The sequence below is a fragment of the Melanotaenia boesemani genome, chromosome 5, assembly GCF_017639745.1.
Source record: "Melanotaenia boesemani isolate fMelBoe1 chromosome 5, fMelBoe1.pri, whole genome shotgun sequence".
NCBI classification, from domain to species: Eukaryota; Metazoa; Chordata; class Actinopteri; order Atheriniformes; family Melanotaeniidae; genus Melanotaenia; species Melanotaenia boesemani.
This window is the reverse complement of record NC_055686.1, coordinates 14,673,676-14,692,517: the sequence shown is the minus strand read 5'-3', so window position 1 is coordinate 14,692,517 and position 18,842 is coordinate 14,673,676. Positions and strand designations below refer to the sequence as shown.

The window sequence follows — 18,842 nt, the reverse complement described above, 5'->3', positions numbered from 1 at the left end:
ATTGGTACTACAACACCAAAGTGCTGGTGTCTCTTTGTGGGTGATTAAAGTACGAATTAGGATGCAATCCTAGAGGCCTTAGAGGTGCAATGGATTTAAAGGGCTGCATGCCACATGTTCCATAGGTTTAGAAGTGTGTTTAAGAAATTTAATGCTTCTGAAAGGATAAAACAGCACTTTATAAGCAGTCTGGATAAAATATTTTCTTATTTCAGACATTGATCAGAGATGATCATAATTCATATGTTCTGAAACATTGATGAGTTTTGGAGTTATCTTGTATATCTGTCTGAGCTGCTGGTGTGTTCAAACTTTCTTTTTGGTTTCTTACCTACTGAGGTTTTATTATACTTACTATAAAAAGCATAATTGTTATAATCAGATCTTAGAAAATATTATTTTGCAGTCTACTTGGGATCACAGTGTCACCTACAATCAATAATCTGTACCATTTCTCAGCTGATCAGCAAAATTAAGACCCACCGTAGAAACTGAATTCAGTATGATTCAGTGAAAGAGCCATGTCAAAACGGATGCAAGAATGTAAATACTGCAACCATATATGGACGAGCACCAGGATCCTCGCTCAGATGACATAGACATGTTACTCTAATGGAGAGCAGTGATATGTGCATTTTGGAAAAGCAGGAACAGACAGATTTCCTGCTTGAATGCTTCTGGCGGCAAAATAGCAGTTAGGAGACCAATAAACTTCTCTACTGAAATACACTTTTGTTTGTAATTTCCTGTTGACTTGACCACAACGTAATGTTTAAAAATACAGAGTAATGACCACATCTCACACTATTCTAAACAACAGATGGTAAAACATAATCAAGTGTGACCTGTATCTGGGAAGTCCAACATTTTTTACTAATGAAAATCTGTATGTATTAATCTTTGGATGCAAATCTAAATGTATAATAATAATAATAATGCATTTTATTTGTAAAGCACTTGTGTTGAAGTTAGTCTGATGTTCTCTGTTACAGAAGATTAGGGGCCCATTTACGTAAGCCTTTTTGATTTGAATCCTCGTCTGTTAGCTAGAAAAATCTGCTTTATTTGGGGTCTTGTGAATGTGCAAACGAATTCTGATTCGTATCAAAGACGCAGACTTGGTCTGCCTACAAAGGCAAGTCTCGGTCCATTTCAAGTGGACAAAATTCAGGAAGTGGACTACAAAAAAAAAGTGCCTTATGGGTTCAATGCATGGCACCATGGGTAAACAAAACCAAAACATACTTGTGTGTGGGGCAATAGGTAGCTTTGAATGGGTGACATAGCATGGAAAAATCCAGTGAAAGTTTTGATAACTAATTGCAAAAAAAATTTCTTTTTTATTATTATTATTATTTTGTTTAACTTTTACTGGATTTCCACTGGAGTGGAATTTCGTTATTCTCAAATACAAAACATTTATTAAATGAATAAATAAAAAAAATCTGATAAAACATCTAGTTACAATTCAACATTTCATGACTACACCATTCACCGTAGGTGGTGTTTCTGGAGAGACAGAGCAACACACTGCATTTCATGCAAATGTTTTATTAAGTTAAACAAATTAAGTAGTGTTGGGATCCATTTCCTGGTGAACATCTATGAACGCTATGCTTGCATTTATTTATTTTATTTTTTTTCCTGGTTTGCACTACTTAAAAATCTATGTTTTATTTATTTTTTTTGTCCCACACAGGACAACAGCACACGTCTGAGTCTGCATCTTAGTCACCTTCATTTTGTTCTTCCTCATCTGAACTTTCACCCTTTCCTGTCAAATCCTCTCTCTCTGGACTTTTATCCTGTGACTATCCGAGTATCCCTGGTCGGTCTCCCTGATTTTAAGACTCTTTTCTACCTCTGTCATGGAGTGTCCCCTCAATAAAATCTGACAAACGGTGGAACAAAGTCCTGACGTCCAGTACAGAGGACATCAATAAAAGAGCATTTTTTTTCTAAAGAAAATAAACTCAGCTCTGAAAAATCAGTCTAATATTCCTAAGAGGTTTATACTGAAAACAACTGGAATCTAACATTTAAAATTGTTAACTGATTAAATTAACATAATATTGTTTTTCCCCATAAAATGAGCTGGCCAAAATGGAAACCATTTTCAAAAGACAGATACAGACAAGTAAGTAATGTCACACCCCCCCGTCACGTGTGACATCATCTTGAAGCTACAGTTGTCCTCTGTAAGGATCAATAGGACTTATTGAAGTAACGTGACGTGTAAGAAAGGAGCAAAATTGTAATGTCTTCTACAGTGGCCGAATATGAATTGCTAGATCTCAGGAGGCTATAAGGTCTCATGATACAGGATCAAAGTTTTGCATGTATCTGCTGATTTTGCTGCTTTTAGTACTTGATACCCCAACTGTCCTTTTTACAGGCCTGAATCCACATTTTTCTTCTGCTCTTGGCAAAGGACTATGATCCCCACAAAATACTAAATAAATTTCCATCCATGTTTTTTGTAGTTGCTTCAGTTTACCACCTTACCATCTCTGCTTAGGACCCTGCATCTGCAATGCAAACCAGGATGGGCACTGGTTGTGGGCACATCTCCATGATGATGTTGCACTGAAATGTGTCAATATTAGAAACAGATCATCTTGTTAGGATTTTTTAAACAATGTTTTGACTGCTACTTAGCAGGAGCTTTCCTAAAAAAAGGCACTTGTATAGGCAATGAGTGAGCTTTTAAAACACAAACACAAAGGAAGTGAAGTGAAACTGAAAGTGAAGTTTAGGTTTCATCAAGATGTCATGTAATAAAGAAATGGTGATATATTAAATCATCTACCATCAGCTGAGTGGCTGTTACATCAATTTGTCATCCCTTCTATGGTGATAATACAACCACAGAAAAAGCCCTTAAAGATATTTTGTCCTTCAGGGAGTTCCCCAGTTTCCCTGTCCCTCCTGGACCCTTTTTTGGTCTGAAAGTGCTGTATGTCTACAGCGTTAAATTAAAAATGCCTTTCACTAAAGGAACGAGGGAAATGCTTACGATGCTGCATGAGCAGGAAATTCTCTGCATGTCATTTTTGTTTATTTAATTAAATCTAAAATAGGGCTCCTACATGTGTGTGTGTGTTAGTGTGTGCTTGAGTTGAAGCTCAGGGCAGAGGGCACAGCAGAAGAAGCGCCTCTAATCGAGTTAACTGTGATAACAGGAGTGGCAACTGGTTTTCCAGGAATACACTCTCCCACTGAGCACGCAGTTTTAGCAACTGGATTTCACACATACACACACACACACACACACACACACACAGATAAGCAGGTTCACAAAACAGCAAACGCACCAAGCGCGACCTACCTTTCTGCTGCCTACATTATAAAAATGCATGAGCAGTGCTGTGGGTCTTTTGACAGTAAATGCATAATGCATGTACGCACGCACACTTTCATCACACGCCGGCATCAAGCGCTCACACTCATTCCTCATCAGTTTAAGTCTCGTGTCATTAAATAAAGATTAAATGTAGGTAGGTCAGTGGGTAAATTACGTCTTCAGCGTCTGGACACCTTGTGTGACTAATACGAACACACAAACATTAAAACCCTCTTAGCTACGAAATGGCCCAATTCCCATGTCCAAACCCAATGACCCGTGTCACATGAGAGTTCATCAGGTCTAATGTGGTTGTATGGGTATCACCTGTTGGCACATTTTAAAACTGGGCTAATAAAATAAATCAAAATATCCATCTGCGTAGTTTTCAGATATAAAAGGTTGTCATTCAGAAACACACCTGTACACAAACGTTTCATGTTTCATATGCTAAACTTGCAGTATTTGGTTATCATGCTCAAGAAAAACTACTTCCTAAATATAATCTCCTGTTTACCATGAAAGGAAAACACAAAGTGTCAGTGAAAAGTTGTGAGTATGTAACTCTATGTGCTCAGTGGTACAGTAAAAATATTGTATCCTGACAATACATTAATGGTACCGCTGCTCTATACTGCCACCTATTGAGCCATTATTTGATAATCAATTTACAAATTAAGTGATCATCAATATATTCCCTATGACTATGCAACTACAAACTGTTCTTGGGTTCATTAAAATGTGTTTTCCTTCGCTTGGCCCACTAAAAACATACACAAAAATGTGTATGTTTGAAAATAATATCACGACTGGATGTATTCTAGGTAATAAAAAAAAAAAAGCACGAGTGTCAAATATGGAAAAATCTGTGTCTCATACTAAAAATGATCTTTCTAAATAATCCTAAAACATCAAAAGCAAGCTGCAGAGTTTATCTCCGACTTCCTGTTGTGTGATCTGGTTTCTAGTCAGTCAGATGTGGAGAATCAATGACGGCTTCATGCTTTGATCAATATTTAATTACCAATAAGTTCTCAAACTGTCACCAAAGTGTTGATCCATAGGATTTGTGTGGACTGCCATGTTGTTATGCATGCAAATCTTTTTTTTAAAAAGTAAATCTTATTTTATAAAACACATTTTAAATGTGTCAAATCTGAGTGTCGCACATAAATAAACCAAACAACCCACGGACCTTTACCACGAAGCAGGGTTAGTAGCTTAGCAAAGTATCTTCAAGATCATCTCTGGATTTTCATCATCACAAAGCTGGCTCACTATGAAGGATGCATCACCATGGCAACTTACTCTAACCTGTTCCAGAGCTGATTAGGCTTCAAAACAAAAAGGTCAGCAAATGTAAAAGCACCACTTCCAGACAAATTAATACTCTTAGAAAGATAGATAGATAGATAGATACTTTATTGATCCCGAGGGAAATTCAAGGAAAATGGAAAAGAAGGAAATTGTGCATGGAGAGTTTCGATCTAACTCTCAAAGAAAAAGACTGTGGACAACGTTTGACTTTCAGAACATGTTCATGAGGGATACGTCAGCAGAAGTAGTGCTTGTGTATCCTAGAATAAACACTGATACAGCTTAAAACTGATGCCTTTTACAGCATCATCTTCATGTATGTGCAGTATGGCAAAATTTGGGTTGTGTTTGAAAGTTCACACTCATAACCACATCTATCATATAAAATCTCTAAAATTGAATAATGGGACAACTGGACAGAAAATTAACGTGACTATAATAAGCACCGACTGCTTAACTACTTTTATATTTATTATATGATGCATTTAAAAACAGCCTGACTGAAACTTTCTTACATGCCTCACAAAGAAGCCACACCTGCACATTCTTTTAATAAAAGACACACTCATAAATCATCAGATCTCTGTGCTTTCATGATGTGGCATAGGCATTACCCAGCTTATTAATGTACACGTTCAGAGTCAGCATTCCTTGTTCTCTTTGTCAGGTTGCGTATTACTTGCACACAAAGCTAAACTCACTGCTTTCAGTGATTTAAAAGCACAGTGTCCTGTCTGAGCTTAATGTGAGGTATGTTCATTTTTCTCTGTTTTCATCTTCATCGTCAGCCACAACAAGACAAGGCTGATAGAGACGGGAAAGTTCAGCATCTGGACATTTCACTGTCAGCATTTGATGGAGACTGCCTAATTTCTGGGACTAATATATATATACACACACACACACAACTGGGTAAAACAAAGTTCATGTGTCTTTCCTTTTGTCCATCTCACACATAACAGAATGCAGACACCGTCTACAGACACGAAGAAGGTTTCTTTCTTTACCTTCCCCGCAAGTGGAGGGTAAAATCTATTCATTTTAAATTTAAAGCTAATTTTGCTGCATTTTGTATTGTTATTGAGCTGTTGCTCTACCAACATGCTGCTGCACTGTCTACGTTGACATGATGTCAAGAAGAGATATGTACCTCTCTGATTTATTTAAGTATTTTAGTGCACCTTTCAGATGTGGGAGACATGAGACAGTAGCAACACTTCTGCAGGTTGATGATAATGGTACAGCTGTTTCTCTATGTAAAAAGAAAAAGGGCTTGGAGCTCCAGTTTCACGTCTGATCTATAGGATCCCTCTGTGTCCTGACTCCTGTCTCACTCCTCTGCTGCCTGCTTCTCCTCTCTCCCTTCACTGGCCTCTCACCCACAAAGGCAGTGGGGGGAGGCAGAGGAGTGGGGTGAAGGAAAGCACAAAGGACTGGGAGCTGTGGGCTTGCCCTGGGGAGAGGGAGGGTGATGGGGTAGATGTGGGGTAACAGGGGTCAAAGGGGGGCCACTGGGGTAGTAAAGGGCTGGGGGGATGGGGAGAAACCTGAGAGGCAGAAAACCAGAACAGGAGCTAGAGGAGAAAGACTGGGGGTGTTGGTGGGAAGGGGTTGAGAGAACACAAGACAGCTTATGGCTGCAGTGATTTTTTTCTACCCTTTCTTTAAAACTTTGAAGGGTGGGTTGGAGGTGGATTTGTTCATGAAAGGGATTCGGTTTGGGAGAGGCAAGGATTTGATGAGATTTACACTTTTTCTTGAACAGAAATGCACATCCTCCATCTCCTAAAGCCTGTGTAAGCGTTTTAGCCATGCACCCCCCCGTTTTCTCATCTTCTTCTCCCTTTTCCCTGACTCAAGTTCTCAACAGTAACTAAACCTGCAACTCAGTTTTCTTCCACAAAATAAACTGAGAACAGAAAGCGTGTTTACATTCCTTCCTGTGGCAATTCTCTTAAAAACAAGTGAGAAAAAATTTGTTATTTTCACAAGATGATGAAACAAATACCGAGATATTTAAATCCAGTTAAAGCCAATCTCTTTGTGGCTGGTAATTTGTGAATCTGTCCACTTTTCAGCAATGAACTAGACATCAGTGAAGTAAAAAGATATTTATTCCAAAAAAACATGTGCATTGATGTGACCGCTGAGATTTCAGCTATAGTGTGAGTTGAACACAAGGCCAACTTTCAAGATGTCTCTAGGAACATGAAAGTGACACTAGAAACATTTCCTTTGACGTTAGACCATAGTTGCCATGGCAGCTCATCTCAGGAGGCAAACATGCTCACAAGCATCATGAAAATTAATGTAGACATACATTCATTATAAATCTGTTAAAGTAGGTTGTCTGTCAGAATACTCTGAATGATTAAAGTCTTCATGGGTTTCCCATTAATAAATTAACGCAGGATCTATGGTCGCTAGGTTACACGGCTAAATAACTAATGCAACAAGACCAACAGCTGTCCTCCAAATTGTCACTTTATGTTATCTCCTAGTAACTGGAGATAACAGCTCCCTGTCCCCTGACATGCATATACACTTATTCCTTTTCCAAATCTGTACATCTTTGATTTTTCTCCTCATAATTTAGTCCCTCTGACCAGCGATGTGAGCAGAGGAAGTGAGGTGACACTGTTGGGGAGGTGCAAAGCCCTCCCCAATAGTTAAAAAATCCTGGAGGAAACCCTGAGATGTCCAGCCTCCATAAACCTACGCAGAGCGTACAGCAGTGAATCTGTAACCAACCTTAGGCGGCGTACACAGAGGTGTTATGTGAGAGAGCAGAGCGCTAACAGCCTGTTTGTGTGGTCATCTACTGTTTTATGTTCAGCAACCAGCCAAATAACCTTCCTTATTTTTTCTTTTAAAGAAACAAGCATTCAGGCCTGTGACAAGTAAAAATTAATAATGAAGATGTAAAATTAAGAACGGTTTTAGCTTTTCAAAATGCAATGCTCAAGCAGTTTACGGGGTACAGATATTGCAAGGAAAGAAAAGCTGGGTATTTCATGTACGCCATCACTGTGTGAGCCAACATTTAAAGGAGGGATAACCGGTGTGCTGACTCAACCATAAACTTTAAATTATGCTGACTAAGCAATAACAGAAGCTATAAACTATAGTGGGTCTAAGCAGCATTTTAAAGACAGGAATCAACTAATGAAACTGCAGGAGACTGAAATAATAAAAACCAGCCCATCCAGCCATGTTGTAAAGGATAAGCTGCTATTCACTACATTCATGCACCACATTTAATTCTTAAAAAAAATAAATAAATAACTGACTTAACTGACTTTTAGTTATCCGACTTTTAGAACCTGCAGAATATGTGCAGCTCATTGGGAGTGACACTCATGTATCAATCAACTTAACATGCTATTTATAACCAGAATATTTATTCTATATTATTATTATTGATAAATATGAACAGAAATACAAAATTCTGTTTTATTTTAAAAGGGATTCAGCTCAACTTAAAGTGTAATCCCCCCCCTCTACTTTTTGCGTAACTCCACCCACTGCATAATTTGAAAAATGCCTGAAACTGCAAGGGTTGGGGTGATCAGCGAGCTAAGATTCACCAAGCACCTACGCCACATTACAGTCTTTGAGGTGGAAGACTTTTCTCCCCCTGAATCTCCTCAGCTGCACATGAACAAAGTGGTCCTGAACAGTATCGGTCTGAGCAGTTAGCGCTGTTACGCTGGCCTGGCAGCAGCTCCAGCAGCTCTGGAAAGCTGTGGAGACTCGCGGCAGGTTGTGGCAGCTGCAGGAAGTGCTGCAGTAAGCTGCTGCTGGAACGATTTGAGCTGCTGCCTGTCACCAGATAAGGATCAGCAGGTAAAGAATAAAGTCTGGTGTTACCTTTACACCCCTCAAAAGCACAAATCCGACCCATTTAGGAATATTTAATCAGAAACTCTGTGAAAGAATAAATGTCTGAAACTAGCAAATCTACACCAGAAAAGTTCACATCCCTTCATATGTGTTGGTGGGGGTGGATTTTTTATGCCTGCAAGGCGAGGACCCGTCTATCTGTATCTGGAGGGAGGGGCTGCAAGGTTTTTAAAATTTTCTCGAGACGTAGATAACCTCTTTATGTCATGAAAAACAACCTGGTTTTACCCTGAAGAGGGCGTTATGAGCCATTTTTTACCCACAAAATCCTGTTTTTAAAATAAATTAATTCAACAGTATATGTGGTTTTGATCACAATTAAGTAAAACTCTGTTTACAGCTAAAACAAACAAAACAAAACTACCCCTTCAATGATTGATTTTTCCTCACAAAACAGCACCTTACTCTGCCATTTTTCCTTAAACACAAAAACAGACATTTGGTCATTTTTTGACCAAATCTGTTTATAACTAAAAAAAAAAAAAAAGTTCAAACAAATCAGTCAAGGTGATAAAATTATGAGAGCCTTACATTAAAGTAAATGTAATCATTCTTGTTTTGTCGTTTTTTTCTTTTCTGGAAAAACACCTAAAACTAAATTTTTTTTTTCAGAATGAACTATAAACATAATAAAACAAAATGCTTTGCTCTCATTTTTATCATAATTTGTACCCACATCAACAGAAAACATCTAACAGCATCCAGATTTTTACATAACTGCTCCACTACACATGTAGTAAAACACACCCAGGTGAACACACCTTGTAAATAAATCCCCAGCAAGCTAACAGAGATTAACAAGCAGAGAGGGCACACTGAGCATCATCATCTTGGCACTCTGCTTCTCTCTACACACAAACAAGCACAGCTCATGAAGGGAGCATGTGAGCATGAACTCACTGACCTCTTCTGCTGGGAAAGTTATATAACCTGACAGACAAAACGCTGTCTGTCTGCACATCTCTTTTTTTAAAGATCACATCTTTAAAGTTACTCGTATCAAGCATGATCTGTTGCCTTCCTCTCTGTTAATTATCTTTTGGTGATGGAGGTTTTGCCACACAGACTGTTTCTTTACAAGCAGTGAAGCCTCTTGATGACAAAAATGCGACCATCAAAATCTTAGATGAGGAGAATTTTACAATATCGCCCTCGTGGACCTGCAGGAGGTGGATGATGTCAGCTCCACCTCTCCTTCATTCCTCCCTACGCTACCACTCCCTGAATGGCACTGCTCATTATTATGGAGGAGGGCGATGAAGAGGAGTCTCTCCTCCCCCCCTTTCCTTCCTGTCCTCCTCCTCACCCACTGCTTCCTGCCGTCCTACCCCCGGGCATCCTGACTCAGCTCTCTCCACCTCTCTTCCTGAATCTCTCTACATCCTGCCTTCAAATCTGTTCTCATTGGAAGGAAAACATTTTTTTTATTCAATTTTCAGGGTCTAAAGACAGCTCCAGTGTCTCTTTAGAAATGTGGCTTTATGAAACAGCAGCACAAACAGAAAATAAAAAGGAATAAAAATGTGAAATCTAAAGTTAATTGCAAACAGGCTGATGTTCAGATAAAGAAAAAGAAAATCTTGTAACCTGTTATGAAAGCAAAACTCCTCTTCTGAGCCTCTGTGAAGCCACATGTGGATGGCACATGGCTGCAGTGTTTAAAAGAAAGAAGCGGTGCACACAAAGAGGCCGAATCTTAACATGCTGTCAAAAAACCCGCTTTGAACGCTCTGACTGTCACCCGCTGACTGCAGATCAGAACTGGAGAGTAGTAGCGACATTTCTTGTGAAATAATTTCCCAAAGCTTGATAAAGTGGAGTTTTCACCAGTAGCTTCATATAGACAGTGAAAGAGCCATGTCACACAACTTCTAAACAAAAACATAAAAGGTGGCTTATTCCCTCCATCGGCACGTGTAGAATTGTGGTTTTTACTGTGGACTCCCAGTCCTCTGCAGAGCGGCAGCCAAACACATGTCACTCATCTAGCATGTCTTAAACTAGATCCCTGTCCAAATAAACCGTCGGACAAAACTGGTCCCAGGTGCTCCATATGGGATTGTTTCGCTTAAAATCAGCCAACACCAAAACTCTGATGTAAAAGCTGGTGCCAAGCTCTGCAAGTCAAGTATGCAGACATCAACATGGTTTCAGATTTATTCTTAGTGTCAGAAGCAACTTTCGAGAACCTTACCAACACAAAAAGGCAGCCATCGGATAAAAACCTGCAAGATTTATGGTACACGAGAGTATTCCAATCTTACTGGGCATAAAGAACCATCTCAAAAGGTTGTGTGATAATGTGATAAACTGTGATGGTGGACGACACTACGGCACAAAGACACAACCTCACTGACACGTGCTGTGGTGACCGAAGCCAGTACACACAGCTCCTTTTGTTTATATTAATATAACATGGCTGCATTTAAAACTGAGGGAAATGGAAAGTAAACTGATATTAACTTTAATGCTACATACAAGGCTGATAAATGATACCTCGATAAGTGCATCTCATTAAATACAGTAATTTATTTACAGCCGTCTATGAAAGCACTCTGAAAATCTCTAAGGGGATATTCTTCAGTGCATCTCCGATTCTTTGCATGAAGTATCAGCTACATCCTACAAACCACAGCCTGTTGACAAAAATACACCTTATAAGAAAAAAAAAAAAAAACAGCCCATCCAGTGAGAATGACACCACTCTGGTTTTGATCAAACTCTGTCCTTTTATGTCATTTTGCAGTAATAATTCCTCTCTTTTTCTTTTCTAGAACATCCTCTGTAAAGCCCCATTTAACCATGAACAAAAACAGACACAAAAAGAACAAAAACAAAACATAAACCAACCACAAACATCAGGCTTTCGTCATAAATGAAAAAAGACGCTCAAACACCAACTTATCTACTTATACACCAACCCAACAACCATCATCGGCGAACATCTGTCTACCTTGTGTTCTTGGTGTGGGCATCCTGTCGTCATGGCCGGACTCTGTCAGCCTCTTTCCTCTCACAGTTAAATCATTTTGATTGGCTGCTCAATGTAGCAAAAGCGTATGAGACGTCAAGGAAGAGTAATATTTAGTGTGAGATTCAAAATAGGAGGAAGGTTTACACTTGATCCTCATTTAATGTTTATATATGAATATAGATTCTTTCAGTTTTCTTTTAGATAATGTAAACATTTTAGTATGCGTGAAAATCTGTTAAAAAAGAACAGATTATTTCTCATTTAAAATGTCGGACTGAGCTCTGAAATAAAAAAATGTTTTGATATCTTTTTCTGATTTAATCTCATCGTGATCGTTGGCTCCTAAATTGAATAGTTTTGTGGCAGAATTTGATATTTATTAATTATCAAAAGCATCATAAATGCTGTAGCTCTTCATTGAGAATCATGAGAGATATCAGATGTTCAATCTGATTCGTAGAAGTATTTCCAGGAGAATGAATGTAAAACATTTTCTACTGACACCCTGCCGCAGTCAGAGCAGCCAAACACATTTTCCTCTCATCCAATCAGCATCGTGTATGTGCTGCTGGCTCCTTTCCACAGTGTTGATACAGTAAATAAAAGAACCTGTCACAGATTGTCACACCTGACATGTCTGCTGGGCACGGGAGGCCATGACTCCTTGGTCCCCAAAGAAAAAAAGGACACCCACTCTTGGCAAGGACCATGGAAAGGATCTGGGATTGGCCTAAAGTCATGCTTGATTAAATAAAAAAGTGGTCTACCAGGACTTAGACTAAAGGTAAGAGCACACTGAGGGGGATCGTGTTGCTGCTGGTAATATGAAAAGAAGTTAATTAGTTATCTTTGTTAGCAGAAAAACTGGTAATAGTAAGGATGCAAAAACCAAACATGTCCACAAGAAAAATAAATCTGGAACATTAGAAGTGGTCAAATTAAATCGCCTCAAAAGAAACACAGAAGAGTGGCAGAAAACATTCAGCCTCCTGGAAAGCAGGAGGAAGGTTCACCGTTATCCAAGTTTACCATAAAAAGATTCACACAAGCAAACACAGAAGATTGACCACAGGGTGCAGACCATACATAAGCCTCAGAGATGCCAGATTACCCACAAGTAAAACAAGTCTCGCTTTACCAAAATGATGGGAAGGAAAACGTCTCAATTTCTTAATCTACGGCGGACTATTTACCATCTCCTTTAAATACGAACACGCGTGCATGGCTGTGGATAGTTTCCAGTGCTGCTGGGTCATTTGTGTTTGTTGATAATGTGGCAGGTGACAGAAGCAGGTGAACTCTGGATGGACTCTGTGTTCAGGTTCAGCCAAAATGACCAAATATGAGCAGATAACAAGCAGAACAGTATGGATGCTTGGTTTAAGAGGAAACTTTGGGGAACAATACTTAACTGAAGGAGTGCCTAAAATGTGCTATGAATAAAACCACGCGTGTGTTTGTGGAGCCCCAATTAGTTTGCCCACATGGTGCATCTACTATGAATTGTTCCCTACTCTGGAGCAGGACTGTGTGCATATTTTCACGTGCGTTCATGTGTGTAATTGATCCGATTCCCAGCTAGCTGTAAACGTACATAATAAAAGCTGAGCTGGCTACAAAACCCCAGGTGTGTGAGGCTTAGACGGGTCCTTAGGGATACCAGAATGAGAGAAAACGTCTCTTTGTCCCCAAGTGGCAGATCAAAACACTAAGTGAGAAGAGTGTGGGGGTTTTCGAGACATATGTCAGAAAATGTCAGTGTGTGCCTGTGTGTGTGTGTGTGTGAGAATGAAACAGATCTGATGTGAGGTTAGGTGTCTTTACACCTCAATGAGGGTGTTTAAGCTGGTAGATATTGATCTTTATCACCAAAACAGACTCACAACTACAAAAAACATGACATCTGTAACATTTAAAGATTGAATGATTAAGAAACCATTAATTTAATCCAAAACCACAGTCTATTTAACAAAGAACGTTACCCAAACAGAGTAAATGAAAGGAAGCTGGCAGCTTAACAACCAACACACCAGAGAAAAATCACATATCCAGCTGGCTCATAATATCTGAACAAGGACAACAAACAGAAAAAACATTCAAAACAAATTGGGACACTGTAAAGGCAGCATCCTACAACCAAACAATTCACTTATAACATAGAAAACATAAATTTTAAAAGTGAGATGTTTAACTCTTGCATGAAAAAGATTAGCTCTGGCCGGCCAGCAGTTCAGACCTTTCTCCATATAAAACATTTACCGCATCATGAAATACAAAATACATCAAAGGCGACTCAGGAATGCTGAGAATCCTGTATCGAGCAAGAACGGGACATTTGTCTACAAAAGGTGAATTACTGCCATCGCTTTCCTAAAATAACAAATACTAATTCAGCATCCGCCGTGCATCCTGTCTCGTCTCTAAGCTCTCCAGCCAGTAAAAGTCAGTCTGATAATAACTCTTATCTATTTCTCTGCAACTTTCCCCTTTTTCCCCCCATTTCCTCCAGTAACATCCTCATGTGTTTCTTTGCTGAATCAGCCACGGTGGTAAGTATAAAGAAAAATGCAGCTGTCATGTGACACTTTCTCCGCCTCAGTGCGGCCTCTGTGTAGGGCAGTGTTTCTCAATCCTGGTCCTCAGGACCCACCTCGATTTTATAAGGTAGCCCTTCTTTAACACACCTGAATGAAATGAATGGCTCGTTAACAGGCTGCAAAGAACTTGATGAGGAAGTTCATCCATCTGAATCAGCTGTGTCAGAGTAGGAAGAGTTGGAGGAGGACCTGTATTAAGGAAACACTGGTGTAGGGCAATGACAGCTCCAGGAATGTATATAATGAATAACAGCGTACCATCAAAACTATTTAGACGCACAGAGTTTAAAGTTGCTTTAAAGAGCAAATATTTTTCATGACATAGCAAAATGTCTCATTTTTACCATTTATTATGCTTTCAAATTTCTATTGGGAATAAATTATTTGTTTGTGAGATCAGCAAATCTCTGCAGTCTCTTTTTATATTTTGCTTTTATTTAAATAATAGTTGTAGAAGTCCCCTCCCCCAAAATATGTGGGTCCTCAAAACAACCCAGTCACATTGACTGTGGTTCAGTTCATGCTTGTATGACAGTTTCAAAAGTGAAAGCCAGTATCAGACAGAAAATGTACATAAAGTACATTACAGAACAAAATTAATGGAATTTACTGATGTGGATTTTCATTCAGTCTCTAGAAAATGGGGCAGAAATCCCTGTTCTGTGATGTTCTTTGATGAAAGAATCAAGTCAAAGCCTGAAAAATGTCTCCAGTTATTTGATCCCAGACCAGCAGAGATCCACAAGCCAGAACCAGTTTGTGAAATATTTCTAAACTGGAGGCTGAAGTACAAAAATATCATGCAGTCAATTGACATAAAAGTATTGCACTACTTGTTAGACATTTAGGTACATTTGATATTATCAAAGATTTCACTGTTTTACAAAAAAAGGAGCTCAGATAAAAGAACTACGGGGTAGATATCCCAACAGGGTTGAACTGTGAAGCCATGCCAGCTCATTGCAGACTTCGTTCAGGCAACTTGAAGCTGAGATAAAGGGTCAGAAGGTCGTACCTGAGCAAGTGGCTGCTTGCAGACAGATGCAGATGGTTCCCCTGCAGGAAGAACACATCAGTATGTAAACAGTAGAGCTGATATAGATCAGAACAATTTGTCTGCTGCTGTCAGTGGGAAACCTACACAAGTTCTTTGCTACACATTAGTTTTCTGTAATCTTTAAACCTCAGTGGTGTCGACTCCATAATACAACTTACAATTCAATCAAAGAAATGATAGAAATCGAGTATTGTTTAAGTTCTACTAAGAGGTGAAAGGCATTTTAGCTAAAAATTAACACTTTATTGTAGAAATACAAAATTCAGGAAATTAAGAGAATCTTAAGAAAAAATTAGAGACAGAAATGTTGAATGAAGAAGTTACTTGAATAAAATAATCATGCACTAATATTATTAGTTGGAAATGAATCTCACCAGGTCTACGAGGTGGCCACATCACCATCTTACCATGTTGTGGTAGCAGGACGTAACCAGACATTTAAGTTCAGTCTGGTGGCTCTTCAAACACAGCGCAACAATGCCCGGCCATGCTCATCACTCCCTCTCTGCAAATCACAAAGACATTAACATCAACAGCTAATAAATGATGGGTGAAAACAAAGTGGTATAGAAAGTGTATTAGCACGTGTGTAATGTACATCTATAATGCCGTTTAGGAGATAAAACTTAGACTTTGATGTCTCTGATTTTTAGATTTTATCTGTTTAGTAGAAACATATATTTAGAGAACAAAGTGTGCCTTTACAGCGCTGCACTAAGAGAAATTTAACCTGCTGTTCACAAAGCAGAAACACAGAGCAGGGCTGGACTGTGATGGTGTCGCCCTCTGGAGAGCAAAACAAACCCTGCAGATTAAAACTAGATTTGAGCAGCCGTGTGCAAGTATGACTAGATCCTCCATTCAGACGCCTGTGACCCACAAATCAATCTAATCAAAACATATTAAAGTTATTGCAATCAAAAGCAAAGCTCAACGAAAGATATATTATGAGAAACCTGTTTTATTTCCAGTTTCTGTGACATCTCAGTCCCACATGAAGTCAATTAACGGTGCCAAAGTAAAAAAAATAAATAAAAATAGATGCAAAATATCAGACAGTGGCTCACTGAATGTCAGTAGTGCACCTTTTTCAATATTAAGGGTTATATTTTCCTCATTTCCTAAGAGGACAGACAGAAAAGTGTCATCATTAGTCTAAATCACTGCACTGGTTTTATGTCATAGTGGCAGATACTACATGAGGAGTCCACTTCAGTCCCACTTTGATTACAGAAGCATTAGTGTTGCATGTTAAAGCAGCCAAAGTAAAACCCTATTCCAAGGAATGTGAATTACTCTAAACTTAGATTTATGTAAATTATTTTATGTCCAAAGTGCAATAAGATAATAAATTAAATGTCAACAGAAACAACCACTTAGCAGAGCTTAGCTATAAAGTTGAGACAGAGTAGGGAATAGAGATGAGCTGGAAGCTCTCTTTTATTTTCAAGTTTGCACGTGTTCATGGTATCAGTTCCAGTAAGTCAAACAGAAAGCAATGTTAAGTAAAATTATTTGTACAGGGAACAAAACATAAAGATACTAACATACTAAAAACTGCAGACCAGTCACACCTCCTCACATGGAAACAGCACACCCAACAGTGACAGTCTCCTCCAGCAGAAGGGCCCGGGTCTCACAAAACCTGATTAGAGTGGTCCCAAAGAACATGACCAAGAGTCTCTAGCCTTTAGCCCACCTGTCGCGTCGACGCATTTTGCCAGTGTTTGCTGCCACATTTTCTTCCTAGTGTAGTAATTTTGGAGTAATTATGAATAAACGCATACTGAGCCGATAGTGCAAAACAAAACAGATAATAATAAAATAACAAATACCTGGGAAATTGTAATAATACAACTTAATTTTTAATTGCGTATATTGTTGTTAGAAGAAGTGACTTTGCTCAATTTGTTTTAATTTCGTGCAGCTGAGTGGATCCTCGCGTGCTGCATTGTGGGGATTCTGACACTATTCAAATTTACAGATTAGTTTATGCGGCTTTGGGCTACATATTCATATCCGATAGTGGGTCAAATAAAATTAATAATGTAGAATTTAATAACGATAGTAGATTTTTTTTGTCTCGTGGTCAAGCGGTTCAGTTCAGCCTTTATAAAAGCCGCTGTACAAGAGTACCAGATAGCGGTCCTCTAGCCTGGGCCGCCATCTTGTGTCAAAAAGCCGAAGTGCTACACAGTGAGCAGAGGGGTGGAGACAGAAAAAAAAATCCAGGGGAAGAAAATTCAAACACTCTTCCTGGAAATAGTAGAGAACCCGCCACAACTTCACCACATGACATTTCAGAAAGAAAATGCGACACTCCTTTCTCTAACACATATAAGCCCGCATTTAATTTATATATTAGCTTTTTAAATCAGTGACCAACAAGATATCACGATCACACGCTGCACATCCCACCCACGGGCTAGATTAGTTGCTTTTTGTTCATGTAGAAATGCTTTAATCGACCCCAACACAATCCGATTGCGACATCACCAACTCGAGACCGTCCTTCCCGTTAACTATCCCCTTCCTTACCGTAAAAAACATGACATCACCAACTTCGGTTTCGCTATGAATTTGTGGGAAACAGACTAAACAGCTGCCAGAAACATAATTAACCGCTGCAGTAACGAAACTTGAAACATTATTCATGTTAAGTTGCCGTGACTCATTATTAGATATTATGTAAGGGGGGTAAAATCAAATCCCCTTACGAAGGATAAAATGATAAGAATAAAAAGATAATTAATGCCTCCTATGTAAGCGTTTGTTTACATTGTGTTGTTGCGTCCTTCTAATATTCATCACAGAAGAAAGGGAGATATTCTGCGTAGTTCGTGTTGTTTTCAGCATTGCAATTAGGTAACACAGGTGGTACAGCCTCACGTGCTAGTATGTGTAATAGCCTCTTACCGTGCGTTATTCTTACCTTTTCTTTGCAATTTCCAAAAAATCTAGCAGGGAGGTGCCGCTTTGACTCTTGCTGTTAAAACAGTGTAATAGTGGAAAATTTGCACAGCGGTCCATCTCCCGTTTGTCCACTCGCAGATGACGCAGCCCCCAAAAAGCCCTCTCCCAAAAGGCACGAGCCCCCCTTTCTCCATTCAACATCCATAACGCATTTAGGTGCAAATGTTGATATTGGGGGAGAGAAAGAGCTGCACACCGCACAGATCACAGTCCATGCTGAGAAAATGCGTTTGTCTTCGCCCATTGAAAAAAAAAAAGCAACGACGGACAGACTCAGTACTGATGTTGCATATCTGCACAGTCATATCGCCTTTCTCAATGATTGCACAGCTCTTTTCTTTCTCTGAGCGGGCAAAATTAATAATAATAATAATAATAAAAATCACAATAAATAAATTAATTAAACGCAAGCTGGTGAAGCCTCCGAGACAGCGCGGGTAGCAATGAGCGCAGATTCCTTAATCTTCCCAAAACAGGACTGATGTTCATTTCATGGACAGGAATGTTCCGGCACAATCCGAGCGGGGACTCCTTAAAGAAACTGCGCAGTTTTTATTCCATTGAAACGGACACTTTCCCTTCTGTCCCCGCTGAAAGGCTCGTTTCCCTTCCTCCTCCCTCCCTCGCTCCCTCCTCTCCCTTTTTCTCTCTCTCCCCCCATGCAGGTTTATTTTCAGT

The 18,842-nt window shown here is 39.2% G+C and overlaps 1 protein-coding gene across 1 annotated transcript in view; it reads right to left on the bottom strand.

The window, feature by feature from the left end:
• The window catches only part of kdm6ba (lysine (K)-specific demethylase 6B, a), a 110,967-nt gene extending 92,328 nt beyond the window's left edge, over window positions 1-18,639 (bottom strand). Inside the window, exons 1-3 of the mRNA XM_041985107.1 lie at window positions 18,124-18,639; window positions 15,566-15,696; window positions 15,150-15,190 (exon numbers count right to left, since the gene is read on the bottom strand). The gene's annotated coding sequence lies outside the window, so the exon portion shown is untranslated. The remainder of the gene's footprint in view (window positions 1-15,149; window positions 15,191-15,565; window positions 15,697-18,123) is intronic.
• Between the last annotated feature and the right edge of the window lie 203 nt (window positions 18,640-18,842).